Genomic DNA, 24,353 nt, shown 5'->3' on the forward strand with positions numbered 1-24,353 from the left:
TGTATTCATTATCATAATTAAATTTTGGAACATTTTCAGATCAATGTCTAGTTATCAGAGGATTAGAACCTTCACTTGTGAGGAACTGGTCAGAAGTTGAAACATGCTATGCCACAAAGTTGTATTTAAGGCAAGTAATCTATTCAATATAATTTAAATTTTAAATTTAATTTCATAGTTTCTTTTGGTGTATGTTTATTAAGAACAGGAAAGCTGTGGAACACTGATCTAGCAAGGCATGTATTTTTTTTTTTTTTATGTTTCAGTTTTATTTTTTATTATTTTTTGTGCATGCAATTTGAGAATGTTTTCAATGTTTATATAACATTTAAAGAAAATTTTTTCTGATTTTATAGAACATTTTGTAATTAAAAAAACAGCATTATGAAATAATGAAATAAAACTTTTTTTGTTGTTAGCAGCCAAAGCTTCAACACAAGTTTCATGTCACATTAAACATGTTCAGAACAAGATTGTGTACAGCCTGTGGCTGAAGTGAAGGAGGACAGTCAACAGATCATGTGTGGTGCCCCGACAGTCCAACAAAAGAACAGGTGAGGGTGTTGTGATGGAAAGTAGTGAAGATAAGATGATCAATTTTTTTTTTTTTCCAAAGACATTGTTTCAAATGCTATAATTTATGTAATTTAGACTTAAGTTTCTTTTGATGCTTGCTTAATAAAGAATAGGCAGGCAATTGGTATATATAGATATTGAGCAGCACAGTAAGTAATAGTATAGTTTTTTTGACTTTGTACTGCATGCTAATTAAACTTGTTTTTAATATTAACATAACACTTCGTATACTTTTCTGTTATCTTAGTCGTATACTTTTCTGTTATCTTAGTTTTTGGTAACTAGTTTTAAATATATGCATGTTAGAGAAGCCTCATTACCTTGATGCATTATTTATTGAGATAGGTAAACTCAGGTTTAGCCTTACTAATTTGGTAATAAAGTCAGTATTTTCAAAACAAACTCTTTCTCTTTGCAGCCATAACATTCTATCCACATTCTCATATTTTATAACATTTTCAGTTCCAAATGCAGTTTGTGACTTAGAAATGGAGCATGAATACAGATTATGAGAACTATGAAATATAAAGCACAAATAATCAGAATTGTAGCAAGCTTGTACCACATTTTTCTTAAGGCAAGTGGTCCTTTCCAATGTTACATTTAACTACTTTTAATTCATTTCTTTTCATGTATGTTAAATAAGAGCCAGTTTCTTACTACAGATCTATCAAAGCAAGTATATTTTTTCTATGTATTTGTATATTTTAATTGCATTTTTTCTTTTTGTTGTTGCTTTTTTTGCATGCTAATTGAAAATGTTTAAATATTTTCCTATCAAAATCTCAAAATACATGTTTTCTGTTATCTCTTAGGCTTATGGTAATTAGTTTCAAATGTATACATAACAATAAAACTTATTTTCTTCACTTTAACATTTAGAGAGCTAGATCAATTGGGGATTATCTCATTATGAAGTTTAGTCAAAATCTCACTTCACTAAGACTTGTATTTGTGTTTATCTGCCTGTACACATTTTATTACAACTTTCAGGTTAAGATGCTGAGTAGAGCTTAGTGCTCCTCAGATGTAGGTAATGAAAAGAACTACAAGTTATATTGAACAGGAAAAAGCAGTGTAGCAAGCTTATCCAGAAGTTTTTTTAGTCAAGCCTATTTCATTCTTGTGGTTCTCTAGCCATCAAGAATTCTGGACATACTTTCCATTCATCTGTGTATTGAGCTTAAAAGGCAAGTAGTTCATTTAAATGTTAAGGATTTACCTTTTTTTAATATAATGTATACTGAAGTGATAGGCAAATTAATGAATATTGTAATGCTTATTTTTAAATGTTTCATTTGAATTCCATCTTTTGTGTTAGTGTTTGCATTGGTGAATGCATTATCAATGTTAATTCTTTTTTTTTTATTAAGCATTTGTGCTTTTTACTAAGCTTTTTCATCATGGGTACCCTTAGATAACATTTTGAATATTCTTTGTCCTCTTGGTCTTTAGTAATTGCTTTGAAATTATTTACATAAAAACACTCATTTCTGTCATTTAGCATTTAGAGTTAGGTACATATAGTCATGATTATTGTAACAAGTTAAATACAATTATATTTTCACATTTTTCAGATTAAGATGGTGAATAGATCTTATTCAAGAAATGGAGTGCCAATACAGATTATGGAAACCATCTACAAGTAGTTAATATGAAGAGCAGGACTAGGAGACTTGAAACAAGGCAACATATGTGATACCACAACCCTGCTTTTTTTTTCTGATCTACTTTCTTGTCTATTTTTTTAAATACTTCCCCCCCAGCTCAGCTATTTGATATCTGGTTGAATTCAGATAACAATGGCCTCTTAATCTGTAATTGTAAAATTATTTATTTAGCTTGCACTTTTTTTTTAAATAGTTCAAGATGTTGAGTATTGATTCAACTTTTAGCTTGGGAGATAAATAGCCAAAGCTGTAAATAGACAGTCCAGGTAATTGAAACTAGAGGTAAACATCATGGGAAGTCCAATTATAAGGCAAGTATTTTTCCTTTATATCTTATTTAACATAATTAGTCAAACTATGTAATACTTATAGGCTTTACTATTGTTTCCATAGAAAAAACTTTTTTTAAAATACCATGAGATATTGTATTTAAGAGATATTCTAGCTCAGTATATGATGTTTCCATATATCATCAGCTTAACAAGCACACATTCTCTGCTGCCAACAGTACCAATTTGTCAACCAAGCAACAAATATTCCTTGGTAATCTGCTATCAGATAACAGTTTTCTCGTTGGCATTTTTATGAATTAAAGCAATCAAGGCTTAAGTAAGACTTACTTTTTTTTTCTTTGACTGCTAATTCTAAAATAATTTATCATTGCATGTTAAAAATAATAAAGAACTTTTTATACATATTTCTCTACCATTTTTCAGTGTTTTGGTCATGTTTCAGATTTGTTTAGCATAATCCTGTACTACATATTAACAAATGTTTGGTGTGTCTAGTTCATCTCTCTCACTATGAAGATGGCTACACAGTGAGTACAAAGTTTTATTTTCATTCACAACACAAATTTTACTATTGAAAAAAAAAAATAAAAGCTATAGGTATTTAGTTTGCTAAACAACCTTCTTGTTATAGTGATCATGTTTATTTGATGCATTACTAAGCCTTGGACAATGCATCATCATAACTAATATAATGTTCAAAGGCACTTATTAGTTTAAAATTTAGGTCAATCAAATAAGATAATGTGATCTAAACTGTTTTCTGGGTACCAGCTATCAGCAATGCACCCCTATGATATACAAGTCACTCTGCCAAACAGTGTGTACACCTTTCTTGCAGTGGTAGTACTTTACTGTACTTCAATCACTTCAGGAGTCTGGATATGTCAGCCCAAGGCCAAGGAGATCAAGTTTGTGTCCAAGGTTACTTAGGTAATTCTCTGAGAACAATAGGTGAGTTGAATTCTAGTGTACCAGTCAAATATCTTTTAGCAAAATGAAAAAAAAAAAAAAAAATTTATAACATATAAAAAATCTATTATATAAACACAATGTCTAGAGTTTTAGAGTACTCGTTTCAGACCATCTGATCATAGGTCAGATAGTGTTAAGCTCAACTGTTTCTATGGTCAATGGTTAACCATGGGTTGTTTGGCCAGCAAATTTTCAGATATTGCTCTAGTTTTAGGTTTATAAGATACATTTTCTTCTAAAGGGAATCAATTAGGACCAAAATGTAAACTTTTATAAAGTGGTGTACTTAATCACGCAAGAGCTGCTTCACATTGACTGTAAGAATGTTTGAATAGTGCATACATTTTCATAATAACTTACCCTCTGATTTGTAAGGTTGACAATTTATTAAATATATATTTTTGTTTTTAGAAAGTATACTGTATTATATAAAAAGAGCATGCATTGTCCTATAATTCTATACCAAAATGTAACGTTTTCTGATTACAAACAAAAATGTTATTGAAGTTTAATCATAACAGGGTGGAATTGAAACATTAACAATTCTGCCAGAATGTGGAAAATAATTATGGAGAAAAATTTATACACATGGGCAAGGGCAATTACTCTGTTTCCTTTTTTTTTAAAAATATATTATTGACATTTTTATTTCAATTTGTAAATTTGCTTCAACATTTCAGGTTTTTTTTTTAAAGACAGACACTACATGTTGCTGATCTGTGGGTTAGTGGCTCAATCATTGTGCACTGATTCTCCACTGATGCCTTGATTGCCATAAGTTTATCTACTGATCTACAGATCAAGGTAATAAATATTTTTCTACTCTATAACCCAAGAACTTCTTCTTTAGGATACATTGTTTTTACACTATGCGCCTAATTCTGTTGTATGTTTTAGGACCCTGGCAATAGTTTCTTAAACTTTCAGACAATGAAAGCACAAAACAAAAGCCAGATCTGTATAGTGTTTTTTTTTTCTGAAAATGTTTTTAAAGAAAAGTCCAGATATAGCAGCTTATAAGGCCAACTTGGGAAATTAGGTATTTTTAAAACTTGTACTTATACTAAAGATATTTGAAGTATTTTTAAACTAGCTCTGTTTTTCAAGTTTTTTATTTATTTGTTTGCATTAGATTTAAATTTTTTAAATTAATTATTTGAAAAAAATATTTAGTTGCACTATTTTATCAATACTGCATTATATGGTAATGCATTTAGATGTGATATATATCTGTTAAACAGTGAGTTTTTCTCAAATCAACTAGGGACTAAATGGTCTATTAAACATGAGGTCAAGGAAAAAGGATGAACATTTCAAGGCTGCAGGAGGAACATTAAGCTTCTCTCTCACTGTGAAAAGATTCTACCGATCTACAAATGATCAACATGTTTTATCTTAAGTTCATCTGCCATTTCTTCAAATGGAGCCATAGTCAGAATAAGGTAAGAAATATTCTTATACTTCACAGCATTTATTTTTTGTAAAGCGATGATCCTGCATTAGTTGTATGTTGTATGTGCATTGTTGCTGTATTTGTTTTGTATATAATCATGTCAGTAATTACTTCACAAACACATAACAACTTCACACACAACTTGTAAGTTCACCTGTCTAGTTAAAGAAATTTGTATTGTATTTGTTTTAGTAGTGTCTAGTTATGAAAGTAAACTGAATTTTCATTTGTTAAACTTAGTGATATACCATTTTAATTTCAGTTAAAATATGTGGATGTTCCTATTAAATTTTTCAGAAAAACTGAATTGCTCTGAAATAATTCCAACTGTATAAATGTAAATATATTTCAACAAATAATGGAATTGGATTCTTTGTCATTTGGATTAATTCAATAGTAATGTATTCTAAATATGGAATTCAAACACAAAAATGAAAAGTTGTGAATCACCATCAACTTTCACTTTGCCACTTGGAGATTGGGATGATTCAAGTTACTATTGTAGCAACTATGTGTTAATGTGCATGGTCTTTACACCCCAGTACTTAATTGGACAAAAAAAAAAGGATCTACAATTCACAGTGATATGATGTACTATTGCATAGTAGTAGTAACTAAATAAACTTTTTCAATTCTTCAGTGTGTGATAGTGTGACAAAAAACATTCATGGTTTCTTGTGATTATGTGCAATATAATGACATATTAAGTTGACTTGAATACTGTTTCATTTCTAAGGTGTGGAAAAATGTGCATTATATTTTCATGTTGGGAGTTAATGTGAAAAAAAAATCTACTATTCCATGTGATATGATATACAATTGCATGCAAAAAATCCTAACCCTAACACATTCAAAGAACAATCAGTATGAACGTTTCCACCAAATGAAATGTTGCCACTCATGATGCATCTATTTATTTGGCTCTGATGCACATTGGCAAAACAAATGTAAAAAAAAAAGATTTAATCCATTACATATATATAATTGTGCAGGAACATTTGGGATTGTCATTTGTATCACACTCATCTCTCATTCATTGAGACTCTACACTTAATCTGGTGATCTAAATGTATTTGCAATTCCCAGTGAAATCATTCTTTGAGTGCTTAAAAAAGAAATTCATAAGGATGTATAACTGTGTTAGACGTCTTCATTTATATTCCGATGGAAGGTTTGTAACAATAATTAAGTCACACTCAAGGAACATAAGAACCTGTCCATCAAAGGAAATATCGCCGCTCGTGATGCAACGCACACTAATCAACATTTGTACTTGCAGACCAACTAAATAGTTGCGGAGAAAACACATTTAATTGATGACTTTACTATGTTTAGCTTAGGACTTTTCAAAAGCGAAGACCGGACTCTTTAGCCATCTTCGTGTTCATAGGAAGGATTAATGGAGGACTTTTAAAATCGAAGACTGGACTCCTTAGCCATCTTCGTGTTTATAGGAATGATTAATGGAGGAATTTTAAAAGCGAAGACTGGACTCCTTAGCCATCTTCGTGTTCATAGGAATGATTAACGTAGGAATTTTAAAAGTGAAGACTGGGCTCTTTAGCCATCTTCATGTTAAAAGGATGTAGTTGAGGACTTTTTCAAAGAAGATCGGTCTCGGTGGCCATCTTTGTACTTATAGGAAAGGATATTGTATTATGTTTTAAACATGAGGATTTTTAGCTGAGGACTAGATGTATTAATAGTCATCAATTGAATTGTTGATCCAAGACAAAATAGTTGGTTATGTCTGTGTGCATTTGTAGACAACCCAGCAGTGCACATCCTTTTTCTTGTTTTGCTTTTTTCACGTGCTACAATGCCTTGGACAAAGCATCATCATAACTTGGAATGTTTAAAGGCATTATAAAAATATCATAGAAGAATGAGTTTGTGAAATAACCGGTTATTTCAGTTCAGTTGAATAATAGTTGGGACATAATTAGTTGAGTGCAAGCTTTGAGGCTGATTCAACTCACTCGACATTAGTTGAGTGCGAAGTTTGTGAGGCTGCTTCAGCCCTCAAACCGGATGCTTGTAGACCACCTTCAATAGATTTAACACGACGTCATCAAAAATATTGTTACAGTCAGTTCATCAAAATGAAGTTGTCGGTCGACAAGCTCAAAACAGGAGTCAGCCGAAAATGCAAGCCTGAAACTTTTTATTGGGCTCCAGCTATTCAACTGATGCACGTTTGCAAAACAAATGTTTAAAAAAAAAGGATGAAAATAGAAGCCATCAGATGTATATGATTGTGCAGGAACAGTTGGGATTTGTGTCGTTTGTATCACGCTCATCTCTCATCCACTGAGACATTGTGAAGCGATGTAACCAGTGATGTTTCGAAACATCTCTATTTAATTGTGATGAGGATATCTACAAACGTTTGTGTACAAATGTGTGATAATTCGCAGATTTTTCATCTCTGCACTTAATGTGGGGATCAAAATGTATTTGCGATTCCCAGTGAAATCATTCTTTGAGTGCTTAAAAAAGAAATTCATAAGGATGTATAACTGTGTTAGACGTCTTCATTTATATTCCGATGGAAGGTTTGTAACAATAATTAAGTCACACTCAAGGAACATAAGAACCTGTCCATCAAAGGAAATATCGCCGCTCGTGATGCAACGCACACTAATCAACATTTGTACTTGCAGACCAACTAAATAGTTGCGGAGAAAACACATTTAATTGATGACTTTACTATGTTTAGCTTAGGACTTTTCAAAAGCGAAGACCGGACTCTTTAGCCATCTTCGTGTTCATAGGAATGATTAATGGAGGACTTTTAAAATCAAAGACTGGACTCCTTAGCCATCTTCGTGTTTATAGGAATGATTAATGGAGGAATTTTAAAAGCGAAGACTGGACTCCTTAGCCATCTTCGTGTTCATAGGAATGATTAACGTAGGAATTTTAAAAGTGAAGACTGGGCTCTTTAGCCATCTTCATGTTAAAAGGATGTAGTTGAGGACTTTTTCAAAGAAGATCGGTCTCGGTGGCCATCTTTGTACTTATAGGAAAGGATATTGTATTATGTTTTAAACATGAGGATTTTTAGCTGAGGACTAGATGTATTAATAGTCATCAATTGAATTGTTGATCCAAGACAAAATAGTTGGTTATGTCTGTGTGCATTTGTAGACAACCCAGCAGTGCACATCCTTTTTCTTGTTTTGCTTTTTTCACGTGCTACAATGCCTTGGACAAAGCATCATCATAACTTGGAATGTTTAAAGGCATTATAAAAATATCATAGAAGAATGAGTTTGTGAAATAACCGGTTATTTCAGTTCAGTTGAATAATAGTTGGGACATAATTAGTTGAGTGCAAGCTTTGAGGCTGATTCAACTCACTCGACATTAGTTGAGTGCGAAGTTTGTGAGGCTGCTTCAGCCCTCAAACCGGATGCTTGTAGACCACCTTCAATAGATTTAACACGACGTCATCAAAAATATTGTTACAGTCAGTTCATCAAAATGAAGTTGTCGGTCGACAAGCTCAAAACAGGAGTCAGCCGAAAATGCAAGCCTGAAACTTTTTATTGGGCTCCAGCTATTCAACTGATGCACGTTTGCAAAACAAATGTTTAAAAAAAAAGGATGAAAATAGAAGCCATCAGATGTATATGATTGTGCAGGAACAGTTGGGATTTGTGTCGTTTGTATCACGCTCATCTCTCATCCACTGAGACATTGTGAAGCGATGTAACCAGTGATGTTTCGAAACATCTCTATTTAATTGTGATGAGGATATCTACAAACGTTTGTGTACAAATGTGTGATAATTCGCAGATTTTTCATCTCTGCACTTAATGTGGTGATCAAAATGTATTTGCGATTCCCAGTGAAATCATTCTTTGAGTGCTTAAAAAAGAAATTCATAAGGATGTATAACTGTGTTAGACGTCTTCATTTATATTCCGATGGAAGGTTTGTAACAATAATTAAGTCACACTCAAGGAACATAAGAACCTGTCCATCAAAGGAAATATCGCCGCTCGTGATGCAACGCACACTAATCAACATTTGTACTTGCAGACCAACTAAATAGTTGCGGAGAAAACACATTTAATTGATGACTTTACTATGTTTAGCTTAGGACTTTTCAAAAGCGAAGACTGGACTCTTTAGCCATCTTCGTGTTCATAGGAAGGATTAATGGAGGACTTTTAAAATCAAAGACTGGACTCCTTAGCCATCTTCGTGTTTATAGGAATGATTAATGGAGGAATTTTAAAAGCGAAGACTGGACTCCTTAGCCATCTTCGTGTTCATAGGAATGATTAACGTAGGAATTTTAAAAGTGAAGACTGGGCTCTTTAGCCATCTTCATGTTAAAAGGATGTAGTTGAGGACTTTTTCAAAGAAGATCGGTCTCGGTGGCCATCTTTGTACTTATAGGAAAGGATATTGTATTATGTTTTAAACATGAGGATTTTTAGCTGAGGACTAGATGTATTAATAGTCATCAATTGAATTGTTGATCCAAGACAAAATAGTTGGTTATGTCTGTGTGCATTTGTAGACAACCCAGCAGTGCACATCCTTTTTCTTGTTTTGCTTTTTTCACGTGCTACAATGCCTTGGACAAAGCATCATCATAACTTGGAATGTTTAAAGGCATTATAAAAATATCATAGAAGAATGAGTTTGTGAAATAACCGGTTATTTCAGTTCAGTTGAATAATAGTTGGGACATAATTAGTTGAGTGCAAGCTTTGAGGCTGATTCAACTCACTCGACATTAGTTGAGTGCGAAGTTTGTGAGGCTGCTTCAGCCCTCAAACCGGATGCTTGTAGACCACCTTCAATAGATTTAACACGACGTCATCAAAAATATTGTTACAGTCAGTTCATCAAAATGAAGTTGTCGGTCGACAAGCTCAAAACAGGAGTCAGCCGAAAATGCAAGCCTGAAACTTTTTATTGGGCTCCAGCTATTCAACTGATGCACGTTTGCAAAACAAATGTTTAAAAAAAAAGGATGAAAATAGAAGCCATCAGATGTATATGATTGTGCAGGAACAGTTGGGATTTGTGTCGTTTGTATCACGCTCATCTCTCATCCACTGAGACATTGTGAAGCAATGTAACCAGTGATGTTTCGATACATCTCTATTTAATTGTGATGAGGATATCTACAAACGTTTGTGTACAAATGTGTGATAATTCGCAGATTTTTCATCTCTGCTTTTAATGTGGTGATCAAAATGTATTTGCAATTCCCAGTGAAATCATTCTTTGAGTGCTTAAAAAAGAAATTCATAAGGATGTATAACTGTGTTAGACGTCTTCATTTATATTCCGATGGAAGGTTTGTAACAATAATTAAGTCACACTCAAGGAACATAAGAACCTGTCCATCAAAGGAAATATCGCCGCTCGTGATGCAACGCACACTAATCAACATTTGTACTTGCAGACCAACTAAATAGTTGCGGAGAAAACACATTTAATTGATGACTTTACTATGTTTAGCTTAGGACTTTTCAAAAGCGAAGACTGGACTCTTTAGCCATCTTCGTGTTCATAGGAAGGATTAATGGAGGACTTTTAAAATCAAAGACTGGACTCCTTAGCCATCTTCGTGTTTATAGGAATGATTAATGGAGGAATTTTAAAAGCGAAGACTGGACTCCTTAGCCATCTTCGTGTTCATAGGAATGATTAACGTAGGAATTTTAAAAGTGAAGACTGGGCTCTTTAGCCATCTTCATGTTAAAAGGATGTAGTTGAGGACTTTTTCAAAGAAGATCGGTCTCGGTGGCCATCTTTGTACTTATAGGAAAGGATATTGTATTATGTTTTAAACATGAGGATTTTTAGCTGAGGACTAGATGTATTAATAGTCATCAATTGAATTGTTGATCCAAGACAAAATAGTTGGTTATGTCTGTGTGCATTTGTAGACAACCCAGCAGTGCACATCCTTTTTCTTGTTTTGCTTTTTTCACGTGCTACAATGCCTTGGACAAAGCATCATCATAACTTGGAATGTTTAAAGGCATTATAAAAATATCATAGAAGAATGAGTTTGTGAAATAACCGGTTATTTCAGTTCAGTTGAATAATAGTTGGGACATAATTAGTTGAGTGCAAGCTTTGAGGCTGATTCAACTCACTCGACATTAGTTGAGTGCGAAGTTTGTGAGGCTGCTTCAGCCCTCAAACCGGATGCTTGTAGACCACCTTCAATAGATTTAACACGACGTCATCAAAAATATTGTTACAGTCAGTTCATCAAAATGAAGTTGTCGGTCGACAAGCTCAAAACAGGAGTCAGCCGAAAATGCAAGCCTGAAACTTTTTATTGGGCTCCAGCTATTCAACTGATGCACGTTTGCAAAACAAATGTTTAAAAAAAAAGGATGAAAATAGAAGCCATCAGATGTATATGATTGTGCAGGAACAGTTGGGATTTGTGTCGTTTGTATCACGCTCATCTCTCATCCACTGAGACATTGTGAAGCGATGTAACCAGTGATGTTTCGAAACATCTCTATTTAATTGTGATGAGGATATCTACAAACGTTTGTGTACAAATGTGTGATAATTCGCAGATTTTTCATCTCTGCACTTAATGTGGTGATCAAAATGTATTTGCGATTCCCAGTGAAATCATTCTTTGAGTGCTTAAAAAAGAAATTCATAAGGATGTATAACTGTGTTAGACGTCTTCATTTATATTCCGATGGAAGGTTTGTAACAATAATTAAGTCACACTCAAGGAACATAAGAACCTGTCCATCAAAGGAAATATCGCCGCTCGTGATGCAACGCACACTAATCAACATTTGTACTTGCAGACCAACTAAATAGTTGCGGAGAAAACACATTTAATTGATGACTTTACTATGTTTAGCTTAGGACTTTTCAAAAGCGAAGACTGGACTCTTTAGCCATCTTCGTGTTCATAGGAAGGATTAATGGAGGACTTTTAAAATCAAAGACTGGACTCCTTAGCCATCTTCGTGTTTATAGGAATGATTAATGGAGGAATTTTAAAAGCGAAGACTGGACTCCTTAGCCATCTTCGTGTTCATAGGAATGATTAACGTAGGAATTTTAAAAGTGAAGACTGGGCTCTTTAGCCATCTTCATGTTAAAAGGATGTAGTTGAGGACTTTTTCAAAGAAGATCGGTCTCGGTGGCCATCTTTGTACTTATAGGAAAGGATATTGTATTATGTTTTAAACATGAGGATTTTTAGCTGAGGACTAGATGTATTAATAGTCATCAATTGAATTGTTGATCCAAGACAAAATAGTTGGTTATGTCTGTGTGCATTTGTAGACAACCCAGCAGTGCACATCCTTTTTCTTGTTTTGCTTTTTTCACGTGCTACAATGCCTTGGACAAAGCATCATCATAACTTGGAATGTTTAAAGGCATTATAAAAATATCATAGAAGAATGAGTTTGTGAAATAACCGGTTATTTCAGTTCAGTTGAATAATAGTTGGGACATAATTAGTTGAGTGCAAGCTTTGAGGCTGATTCAACTCACTCGACATTAGTTGAGTGCGAAGTTTGTGAGGCTGCTTCAGCCCTCAAACCGGATGCTTGTAGACCACCTTCAATAGATTTAACACGACGTCATCAAAAATATTGTTACAGTCAGTTCATCAAAATGAAGTTGTCGGTCGACAAGCTCAAAACAGGAGTCAGCCGAAAATGCAAGCCTGAAACTTTTTATTGGGCTCCAGCTATTCAACTGATGCACGTTTGCAAAACAAATGTTTAAAAAAAAAGGATGAAAATAGAAGCCATCAGATGTATATGATTGTGCAGGAACAGTTGGGATTTGTGTCGTTTGTATCACGCTCATCTCTCATCCACTGAGACATTGTGAAGCGATGTAACCAGTGATGTTTCGAAACATCTCTATTTAATTGTGATGAGGATATCTACAAACGTTTGTGTACAAATGTGTGATAATTCGCAGATTTTTCATCTCTGCACTTAATGTGGTGATCAAAATGTATTTGCGATTCCCAGTGAAATCATTCTTTGAGTGCTTAAAAAAGAAATTCATAAGGATGTATAACTGTGTTAGACGTCTTCATTTATATTCCGATGGAAGGTTTGTAACAATAATTAAGTCACACTCAAGGAACATAAGAACCTGTCCATCAAAGGAAATATCGCCGCTCGTGATGCAACGCACACTAATCAACATTTGTACTTGCAGACCAACTAAATAGTTGCGGAGAAAACACATTTAATTGATGACTTTACTATGTTTAGCTTAGGACTTTTCAAAAGCGAAGACTGGACTCTTTAGCCATCTTCGTGTTCATAGGAAGGATTAATGGAGGACTTTTAAAATCAAAGACTGGACTCCTTAGCCATCTTCGTGTTTATAGGAATGATTAATGGAGGAATTTTAAAAGCGAAGACTGGACTCCTTAGCCATCTTCGTGTTCATAGGAATGATTAACGTAGGAATTTTAAAAGTGAAGACTGGGCTCTTTAGCCATCTTCATGTTAAAAGGATGTAGTTGAGGACTTTTTCAAAGAAGATCGGTCTCGGTGGCCATCTTTGTACTTATAGGAAAGGATATTGTATTATGTTTTAAACATGAGGATTTTTAGCTGAGGACTAGATGTATTAATAGTCATCAATTGAATTGTTGATCCAAGACAAAATAGTTGGTTATGTCTGTGTGCATTTGTAGACAACCCAGCAGTGCACATCCTTTTTCTTGTTTTGCTTTTTTCACGTGCTACAATGCCTTGGACAAAGCATCATCATAACTTGGAATGTTTAAAGGCATTATAAAAATATCATAGAAGAATGAGTTTGTGAAATAACCGGTTATTTCAGTTCAGTTGAATAATAGTTGGGACATAATTAGTTGAGTGCAAGCTTTGAGGCTGATTCAACTCACTCGACATTAGTTGAGTGCGAAGTTTGTGAGGCTGCTTCAGCCCTCAAACCGGATGCTTGTAGACCACCTTCAATAGATTTAACACGACGTCATCAAAAATATTGTTACAGTCAGTTCATCAAAATGAAGTTGTCGGTCGACAAGCTCAAAACAGGAGTCAGCCGAAAATGCAAGCCTGAAACTTTTTATTGGGCTCCAGCTATTCAACTGATGCACGTTTGCAAAACAAATGTTTAAAAAAAAAGGATGAAAATAGAAGCCATCAGATGTATATGATTGTGCAGGAACAGTTGGGATTTGTGTCGTTTGTATCACGCTCATCTCTCATCCACTGAGACATTGTGAAGCGATGTAACCAGTGATGTTTCGAAACATCTCTATTTAATTGTGATGAGGATATCTACAAACGTTTGTGTACAAATGTGTGATAATTCGCAGATTTTTCATCTCTGCACTTAATGTGGTGATCAAAATGTATTTGCGATTCCCAGTGAAATCATTCTTTGAGTGCTTAAAAAAGAAATTCATAAGGATGTATAACTGTGTTAGACGTCTTCATTTATATTCCGATGGAAGGTTTGTAACAATAATTAAGTCACACTCAAGGAACATAAGAACCTGTCCATCAAAGGAAATATCGCCGCTCGTGATGCAACGCACACTAATCAACATTTGTACTTGCAGACCAACTAAATAGTTGCGGAGAAAACACATTTAATTGATGACTTTACTATGTTTAGCTTAGGACTTTTCAAAAGCGAAGACTGGACTCTTTAGCCATCTTCGTGTTCATAGGAAGGATTAATGGAGGACTTTTAAAATCAAAGACTGGACTCCTTAGCCATCTTCGTGTTTATAGGAATGATTAATGGAGGAATTTTAAAAGCGAAGACTGGACTCCTTAGCCATCTTCGTGTTCATAGGAATGATTAACGTAGGAATTTTAAAAGTGAAGACTGGGCTCTTTAGCCATCTTCATGTTAAAAGGATGTAGTTGAGGACTTTTTCAAAGAAGATCGGTCTCGGTGGCCATCTTTGTACTTATAGGAAAGGATATTGTATTATGTTTTAAACATGAGGATTTTTAGCTGAGGACTAGATGTATTAATAGTCATCAATTGAATTGTTGATCCAAGACAAAATAGTTGGTTATGTCTGTGTGCATTTGTAGACAACCCAGCAGTGCACATCCTTTTTCTTGTTTTGCTTTTTTCACGTGCTACAATGCCTTGGACAAAGCATCATCATAACTTGGAATGTTTAAAGGCATTATAAAAATATCATAGAAGAATGAGTTTGTGAAATAACCGGTTATTTCAGTTCAGTTGAATAATAGTTGGGACATAATTAGTTGAGTGCAAGCTTTGAGGCTGATTCAACTCACTCGACATTAGTTGAGTGCGAAGTTTGTGAGGCTGCTTCAGCCCTCAAACCGGATGCTTGTAGACCACCTTCAATAGATTTAACACGACGTCATCAAAAATATTGTTACAGTCAGTTCATCAAAATGAAGTTGTCGGTCGACAAGCTCAAAACAGGAGTCAGCCGAAAATGCAAGCCTGAAACTTTTTATTGGGCTCCAGCTATTCAACTGATGCACGTTTGCAAAACAAATGTTTAAAAAAAAAGGATGAAAATAGAAGCCATCAGATGTATATGATTGTGCAGGAACAGTTGGGATTTGTGTCGTTTGTATCACGCTCATCTCTCATCCACTGAGACATTGTGAAGCGATGTAACCAGTGATGTTTCGAAACATCTCTATTTAATTGTGATGAGGATATCTACAAACGTTTGTGTACAAATGTGTGATAATTCGCAGATTTTTCATCTCTGCACTTAATGTGGTGATCAAAATGTATTTGCGATTCCCAGTGAAATCATTCTTTGAGTGCTTAAAAAAGAAATTCATAAGGATGTATAACTGTGTTAGACGTCTTCATTTATATTCCGATGGAAGGTTTGTAACAATAATTAAGTCACACTCAAGGAACATATGAACGTGTCCATCAAAGGAAATATCGCCGCTCGTGATGCAACGCACACTAATCAACATTTGCACTTGCAATTAAGTAGTTGTGGAGAAACACATTTAATTGATAAATTTACTGTCATTAGCTTAGGACTTTTCCTTTGTGGGTGGTGAGTCCTTAATGTTTGGCTGCACACTTGGTAGGTTTTTCCTATCTGAGCTTGAGTTATTGCCATAAATGAGATAAGTGAAATTAATATGTTTTAGTTTTTTTGTTACTATAAATAACTGACATTTTTCTGGATGTAAAGACATGCTCCAATGTGATTCCCTTTTTTGTAATTCATCTAATTTTCTTTGTAAAATTTCTGTATCTTGAGTTGTTTTTATTGTTTTATATATTATTCAATTGTCTGGAAACAATCTGACTTTTGTTCCTGAACTTATGCAATTTGGTAAATTATTTATGTACATTAAAAATAGTACTAAACCTAAGACTGAACCACATTTCCATCGACATGAATATTGATCATATAATTGACTTTTTTTTTTTTATAATTATAAAGTTCCATTTCATATTTTTTTTTTATAATTATAAAGTTCCATTTCAGATCTTTTAATTTTTCCAGTAATCCAACCACACAAAAACTTAATCTTCTATCAGCCTTCTCATGTTGCAGTGTTAACTTTTTATGTTCCTTTGTCTTCTTCATTGCTTATCTGAATTAGCTCTTGCTACTTTAGAAGTAAAATAACTGTTTTCTCTTACTTTATTTACAAATTCAAATTCATTCTTTAATAACATATAGCCTCCAATTAACTTTTAAAAAAATATTGTTAAAGGACTCTTTGGATTGCATCCAATTATCAATTCAAATGGAGAGTAGCCAGGAGTAGTTCTATCATCAATTCAGTAGTTATCATTGCCTTTGTAAGTGACCTCTAGCGTTCTCACTCTGAAGCCGCATGCAACCATGTGCTCTCTTCTGTGTCTTATAAATAGAGAGACTTCTTTTGGTCTGACAGTTATGCTGGGCAGGGCATGTATTCCATATGGGTGATGAACGTATGCCAAAAGCAGTCTTTTTTGGTGAGGTGAAAGATGAACATGGTAACAATGAATATTTCCAATAATCAGGGGACAAACATTTTTCATCACCATAGCTGTGATTCTTTCTGTTATCCATGGGCAGTCAATAAATGCTATTGGACATGATATCTTGTTGTTTTGCCAGCATAATTTTCTTACTGTTACCCATCATATTTTCTTAGTTTTACCTGTCATATTTTCTTAGTTTTACCTGTCATATTTCCTTAGTTTTACATGTCATATTATCTTAGTTATACCTGTTATATTTTCTTAGTTATACCTGTCATAGTATCTTGTTTTAACATGTTTATCATTAGTGACTGTGGTATATTTCACTAGTACACCATTAACATATGCTGGAAAAAATTCCAGTTTTACTTCAATATTATATACTGTAGGTTGGAACTTCATTTGTATTAACATTATTGCTTTGTTACCTATTCTGATTTCCAATTCCTTATCTATTTCTTGGTACATTATATTTTTGGAGAATTAGATTCTTGTCTTTAATGTTGATAATAAATTTCTCTTTGGTGATCTAGATTCCAATAATATTGCTTTTAACAGGATGCATTTCTTTCTTTGTTCTCTCTATTAATGAGTTAATAACACTCAAAGTCTTGCCTCTTAGTTTACATATGAATATATTAGAACAAGTATCTTCATTGTAATTGCAAGTTTTACAGATAGTCTGAAAATAACTTCAGTATTTCATCAGTTTCTTTAAGGTCCCTCATTTTTTGCCTATAAATATTCTCTTTATGTTCACGCTTGGTAGTTTCTGTTTTGTCTCCCTTGTTTTGAATTGCAGCTTTTATTTTTCAGTTGTTTTTTTTTTAATTTCTGATTCTTTGTCTGGTTTTGCTTCCTTTTAATTTCTTTCAGCATCTAGTTGCATTTCTCTCTTCTCTTTGTGCTTTGTAAATATTCTCTATATGTTCATGCTTGGTAGTTTCTGTTTTGTCTCCCTTGTTTGGAATTGCAGCTTTTATTTTTCATTTTTTTTTTTTTTTTAATTTCTGATTCTTTGTCTGGTTTTGCTTCCTTTTAATTTCTTACAGCATCTAGTTGCATTTCTCTCTTCTCTTTGTGCTTTGTAAATATTCTCTATATGTTCACGCTTGGTAGTTTCTGTTTTGTCTCCCTTGTTTGGAATTGCAGCTTTTATTTTTCAGTTTTTTTTTTTTTTTTTAATTTCTGATTCTTTGTCTGGTTTTGCTTCCTTTTAATTTCTTTCAGCATCTAGTTGCATTTCTCTCTTCTCTTTGTGCTCTCGCCAACTCTTTAAAATATCAACTTGATTTTCTTTCCTTTCCATTTATGTCAAAACATCTTTCTTTTCTTCATCTTTAAGACCAAACAATTCAGCAACTTTCTTTACTTCAGTATATCCATCCATGTATCTATTAATACTTATCAAATGTACCAATGCATTCTGTACTTTTTTTATAGATAATAATGATATCTAATATCTTTTATAGTTTACAATCACTGACAATATTATCAAGCCAATACTATTGTGATTAACATAACACACTAAATTGTCAACAATCTAATAATCAATGTCATAATCAATTATTATGTCTTTACAATATATTATTTTGTCATATAGAAAGAGAAAACAAAATTAATAAAATATTATAATGTAAAAAAAAAATGTAACAAAGTTTATACCAAAATGTTACAATTATATAAATGATGATATGATGACTCAGTGCACTGAAAACTTTGATTAAATTGAGGAGGATTCGAGCAACACATTGACCTCACTCTCTTACCCTAAAGCACATCCTGTTCCAAAAGCATGATTTGGTCTATATATAAAAACAAACAAGCACAGCAGGAAAAAGACAGAAAATTTTCAAGAAATACTACATATACTTACAAATATAAATAAAAATGACTTAAAGACCCCAAGAAATTGTGCACAATATTAATACAATGTAAACATTAAAATAAACAATAGTCTAAACACAAAAATCCACAGTGTTAAATCTGCGACCTCTAAAACCTTATGTTCTGATCATATATATATATTTTTTTTACACATTGAAAAAAGACAAAATTTAACAAGGACACAATATCAGTGATACCAAATTTTGACAAGAACAATACTGTCAACAGCTTTCTAAATATAGAACATAAAAATTAAAAATGAAAATCAAAATTATCAGTAAAATATTTCAATACTGATTATCTTCCTGTAATGTCATTGAATACTAGCACTGATATAGCTCATCACTTTGAAGAGTGCTTCTTAATCTTTTCACTGTCCAACTTCAATAGAATGTATATATAAATATATATACTGTTACTTGAGTTATATAATATATATCAGCACAAAATTACTGCCTGTGTCCAAATTTACAATTACTGTCCAACTTCAATACAATATATATACTTGTACTGCACAAAATTACTATTATTTGATGAGATATATAATATACACAAATGTACTGTCTGCCTGTGTCAAAATTTACAATTGCAGTTCAACTTCAATGCAATATATATACTTGTACTGCACATAATTACTGACTATTACTTGATGAGATATTTAATATACATTGGCATAAAAATATTGTCTGCCTGTGTCAAAATTTACAATCACTGTCCAACTTCAATATACTATTTACTAATTAATTGTTGGTGCACCTGAAGTGTCTGGTTGATTTTTTGGGGCACTTTTTCATCCTTCAACTGTCTACAAGTGTTTACATACTATTTACAATCACTGTCCAACTTCAATATACTATTTACTAATTAATTGTTGGTGCAACTGAAGTGTCTGGTCAATTTTTGGGGCACCTTTATCATTTTTCAACTGTCTAGGAGTGTTTACATACTATTTACTAATGAGATATATAATATACACAAATGTACTGTCTGCCTGGGTTAAATTTTACAATTACAGTTCAACTTCAATGCAATATATATATACTTGTACTGCACATAATTACTGACTATTACTTGATGAGATATATAATATACATTGGCATAAAAATATTGTCTGCCTGTGTCAAAATTTACAATCACTGTCCAACTTCAATATACTATTTACTAATTAATTGTTGGTGCACCTGAAGTGTCTGGTTTATTTTTTGGGGCACTTTTTCATCCTTCAACTGTCTACAAGTGTTTACATACTATTTACTAATGAGATATATAATATACACAAATGTACTGTCTGCCTGTGTCAAAATTTACAATTGCAGTTCAACTTCAATGCAATATATATACTTGTACTGCACATAATTACTGACTATTACTTGATGAGATATATAATATACATTGGCATAAAAATATTGTCTGCCTGTGTCAAAATTTACAATCACTGTCCAACTTCAATATACTATTTACTAATTAATTGTTGGTGCACCTGAAGTGTCTGGTTTATTTTTTGGGGCACTTTTTCATCCTTCAACTGTCTACAAGTGTTTACATACTATTTACTAATGAGATATATAATATACACAAATGTACTGTCTGCCTGTGTCAAAATTTACAATTGCAGTTCAACTTCAATGCAATATATATACTTGTACTGCACATAATTACTGACTATTACTTGATGAGATATATAATATACATTGGCATAAAAATATTGTCTGCCTGTGTCAAAATTTACAATCACTGTCCAACTTCAATATACTATTTACTAATTAATTGTTGGTGCACCTGAAGTGTCTGGTTGATTTTTTGGGGCACTTTTTCATCCTTCAACTGTCTACAAGTGTTTACATACTATTTACTAATGAGATATATAATATACACAAATGTACTGTCTGCCTGTGTCAAAATTTACAATTACAGTTCAACTTCAATGCAATATATATACTTGTACTGCACAAAATTACTGACTATTACTTGATGAGATATATAATATACATTGGCATAAAATTATTGACTTCATCTGTCTACGAGTGTTTACATACTATTTACTAATGAGATATATAATATACACAAATGTACTGTCTGCCTGGGTCAAAATTTACAATTACAGTTCAACTTCAATGCAATATATATACTTGTACTGCACATAATTACTGACTATTACTTGATGAGATATATAATATGCATTGGCATAAAAATATTGTCTGCCTGTGTCAAAATTTACAATAAGTGTCCAACTTCAATATACTATTTACTAATTAATTGTTGGTGCACCTGAAGTGTCTGGTTGATTTTTTGGGGCACTTTTTCATCCTTCAACTGTCTACAAGTGTTTACATACTATTTACTAATGAGATATATAATATACACAAATGTACTGTCTGCCTGTGTCAAAATTTACAATTGCAGTTCAACTTTAATGCAATATATATACTTGTACTGCACATAATTACTGACTATTACTTGATGAGATATATAATATACATTGGCATAAAAATATTGTCTGCCTGTGTCAAAATTTACAATAAGTGTCCAACTTCAATATACTATTTACTAATTAATTGTTGGTGCACCTGAAGTGTCTGGTTTATTTTTTGGGGCACTTTTTCATCCTTCAACTGTCTAGGAGTGTTTACATACTATTTACTAATTAGATATATAATATACACAAATGTACTGTCTGCCTGGGTTAAATTTTACAATTACAGTTCAACTTCAATGCAATATATATACTTGTACTGCACAAAATTACTGACTATTACTTGATGAGATATATAATATACATTGGCATAAAAATATTGTCTGCCTGTGTCAAAATTTACAATCACTGTCCAACTTCAATATACTATTTACTAATTAATTGTTGGTGCACCTGAAGTGTCTGGTTGATTTTTTGGGGCACTTTTTCATCCTTCAACTGTCTACAAGTGTTTACATACTATTTACTAATGAGATATATAATATACACAAATGTACTGTCTGCCTGTGTCAAAATTTACAATTGCAGTTCAACTTCAATGCAATATATATACTTGTACTGCACATAATTACTGACTATTACTTGATGAGATATATAATATGCATTGGCATAAAAATATTGTCTGCCTGTGTCAAAATTTACAATAAGTGTCCAACTTCAATATACTATTTACTAATTAATTGTTGGTGCACCTGAAGTGTCTGGTTGATTTTTTGGGGCACTTTTTCATCCTTCAACTGTCTACAAGTGTTTACATACTATTTACTAATGAGATATATAATATACACAAATGTACTGTCTGCCTGTGTCAAAATTTACAATTGCAGTTCAACTTTAATGCAATATATATACTTGTACTGCACATAATTACTGACTATTACTTGATGAGATATATAATATACATTGGCATAAAAATATTGTCTGCCTGTGTCAAAATTTACAATAAGTGTCCAACTTCAATATACTATTTACTAATTAATTGTTGGTGCACCTGAAGTGTCTGGTTTATTTTTTGGGGCACTTTTTCATCCTTCAACTGTCTAGGAGTGTTTACATACTATTTACTAATGAGATATATAATATACACAAATGTACTGTCTGCCTGGGTTAAATTTTACAATTACAGTTCAACTTCAATGCAATATATATACTTGTACTGCACAAAATTACTGACTATTACTTGATGAGATATATAATATACATTGGCATAAAAATATTGTCTGCCTGTGTCAAAATTTACAATCACTGTCCAACTTCAATATACTATTTACTAATTAATTGTTGGTGCACCTGAAGTGTCTGGTTGATTTTTTGGGGCACTTTTTCATCCTTCAACTGTCTACAAGTGTTTACATACTATTTACTAATGAGATATATAATATACACACAAATGTACTGTCTGCCTGTGTCAAAATTTACAATTACAGTTCAACTTCAATGCAATATATATACTTGTACTGCACAAAATTACTGACTATTACTTGATGAGATATATAATATACATTGGCATAAAATTATTGACTTCATCTGTCTACGAGTGTTTACATACTATTTACTAATGAGATATATAATATACACAAATGTACTGTCTGCCTGGGTCAAAATTTACAATTACAGTTCAACTTCAATGCAATATATATACTTGTACTGCACAAAATTACTGACTATTACTTGATGAGATATATAATATACATTGGCATAAAATTATTGACTTCATCTGTCTACGAGTGTTTACATACTATTTACTAATGAGATATATAATATACACAAATGTACTGTCTGCCTGTGTCAAAATTTACAATTGCAGTTCAACTTTAATGCAATATATATACTTGTACTGCACATAATTACTGACTATTACTTGATGAGATATATAATATACATTGGCATAAAAATATTGTCTGCCTGTGTCAAAATTTACAATAAGTGTCCAACTTCAATATACTATTTACTAATTAATTGTTGGTGCACCTGAAGTGTCTGGTTTATTTTTTGGGGCACTTTTTCATCCTTCAACTGTCTAGGAGTGTTTACATACTATTTACTAATGAGATATATAATATACACAAATGTACTGTCTGCCTGGGTTAAATTTTACAATTACAGTTCAACTTCAATGCAATATATATACTTGTACTGCACAAAATTACTGACTATTACTTGATGAGATATATAATATACATTGGCATAAAAATATTGTCTGCCTGTGTCAAAATTTACAATCACTGTCCAACTTCAATATACTATTTACTAATTAATTGTTGGTGCACCTGAAGTGTCTGGTTTATTTTTTGGGGCACTTTTTCATCCTTCAACTGTCTACAAGTGTTTACATACTATTTACTAATGAGATATATAATATACACAAATGTACTGTCTGCCTGTGTCAAAATTTACAATTACAGTTCAACTTCAATGCAATATATATACTTGTACTGCACAAAATTACTGACTATTACTTGATGAGATATATAATATACATTGGCATAAAATTATTGACTTCATCTGTCTACGAGTGTTTACATACTATTTACTAATGAGATATATAATATACACAAATGTACTGTCTGCCTGGGTCAAAATTTACAATTACAGTTCAACTTCAATGCAATATATATACTTGTACTGCACAAAATTACTGACTATTACTTGATGAGATATATAATATACATTGGCATAAAATTATTGACTTCATCTGTCTACGAGTGTTTACATACTATTTACTAATGAGATATATAATATACACAAATGTACTGTCTGCCTGTGTCAAAATTTACAATTGCAGTTCAACTTCAATGCAACATATATACTTGTACTGCACATAATTACTGACTATTACTTGATGAGATATTTAATATACATTGGCATAAAAATATTGTCTGCCTGTGTCAAAATTTACAATCACTGTCCAACTTCAATATACTATTTACTAATTAATTGTTGGTGCACCTGAAGTGTCTGGTCAATTTTTACGGCACCTTTTTCATCCTTCAACTGTCTACAAGTGTTTGATTTGTGATAGGGCAAAGCAATTGTGAATATGTAATATTTAAAATAGA

At 32.5% G+C, this 24,353-nt stretch overlaps 1 long non-coding RNA gene across 8 annotated transcripts in view; it reads left to right on the plus strand.

Moving 5' to 3' along the window:
* Positions 1-2,157: 2,157 nt before the first annotated feature.
* The window catches only part of LOC129922326 (uncharacterized), a 28,524-nt gene continuing 6,328 nt past the window's right edge, over positions 2,158-24,353 (plus strand). For 2 of the 8 annotated variants that reach the window (XR_008774303.1, XR_008774304.1), the window contains exons 1-5: positions 2,158-2,855; positions 2,982-3,066; positions 3,311-3,490; positions 4,192-4,315; positions 4,776-4,953. This is a non-coding gene — a long non-coding RNA (uncharacterized LOC129922326). Of the gene's footprint in view, positions 2,856-2,962; positions 3,067-3,310; positions 3,491-4,191; positions 4,316-4,752; positions 4,954-24,353 lie in introns of all 8 variants that reach the window. The other 6 variants (XR_008774305.1, XR_008774310.1, XR_008774308.1 and 3 more) reach the window with 6 other exon arrangements.

Source organism: Biomphalaria glabrata, chromosome 13 (genome assembly GCF_947242115.1).
Source record: "Biomphalaria glabrata chromosome 13, xgBioGlab47.1, whole genome shotgun sequence".
NCBI lineage: Eukaryota > Metazoa > Mollusca > Gastropoda > Planorbidae > Biomphalaria > Biomphalaria glabrata.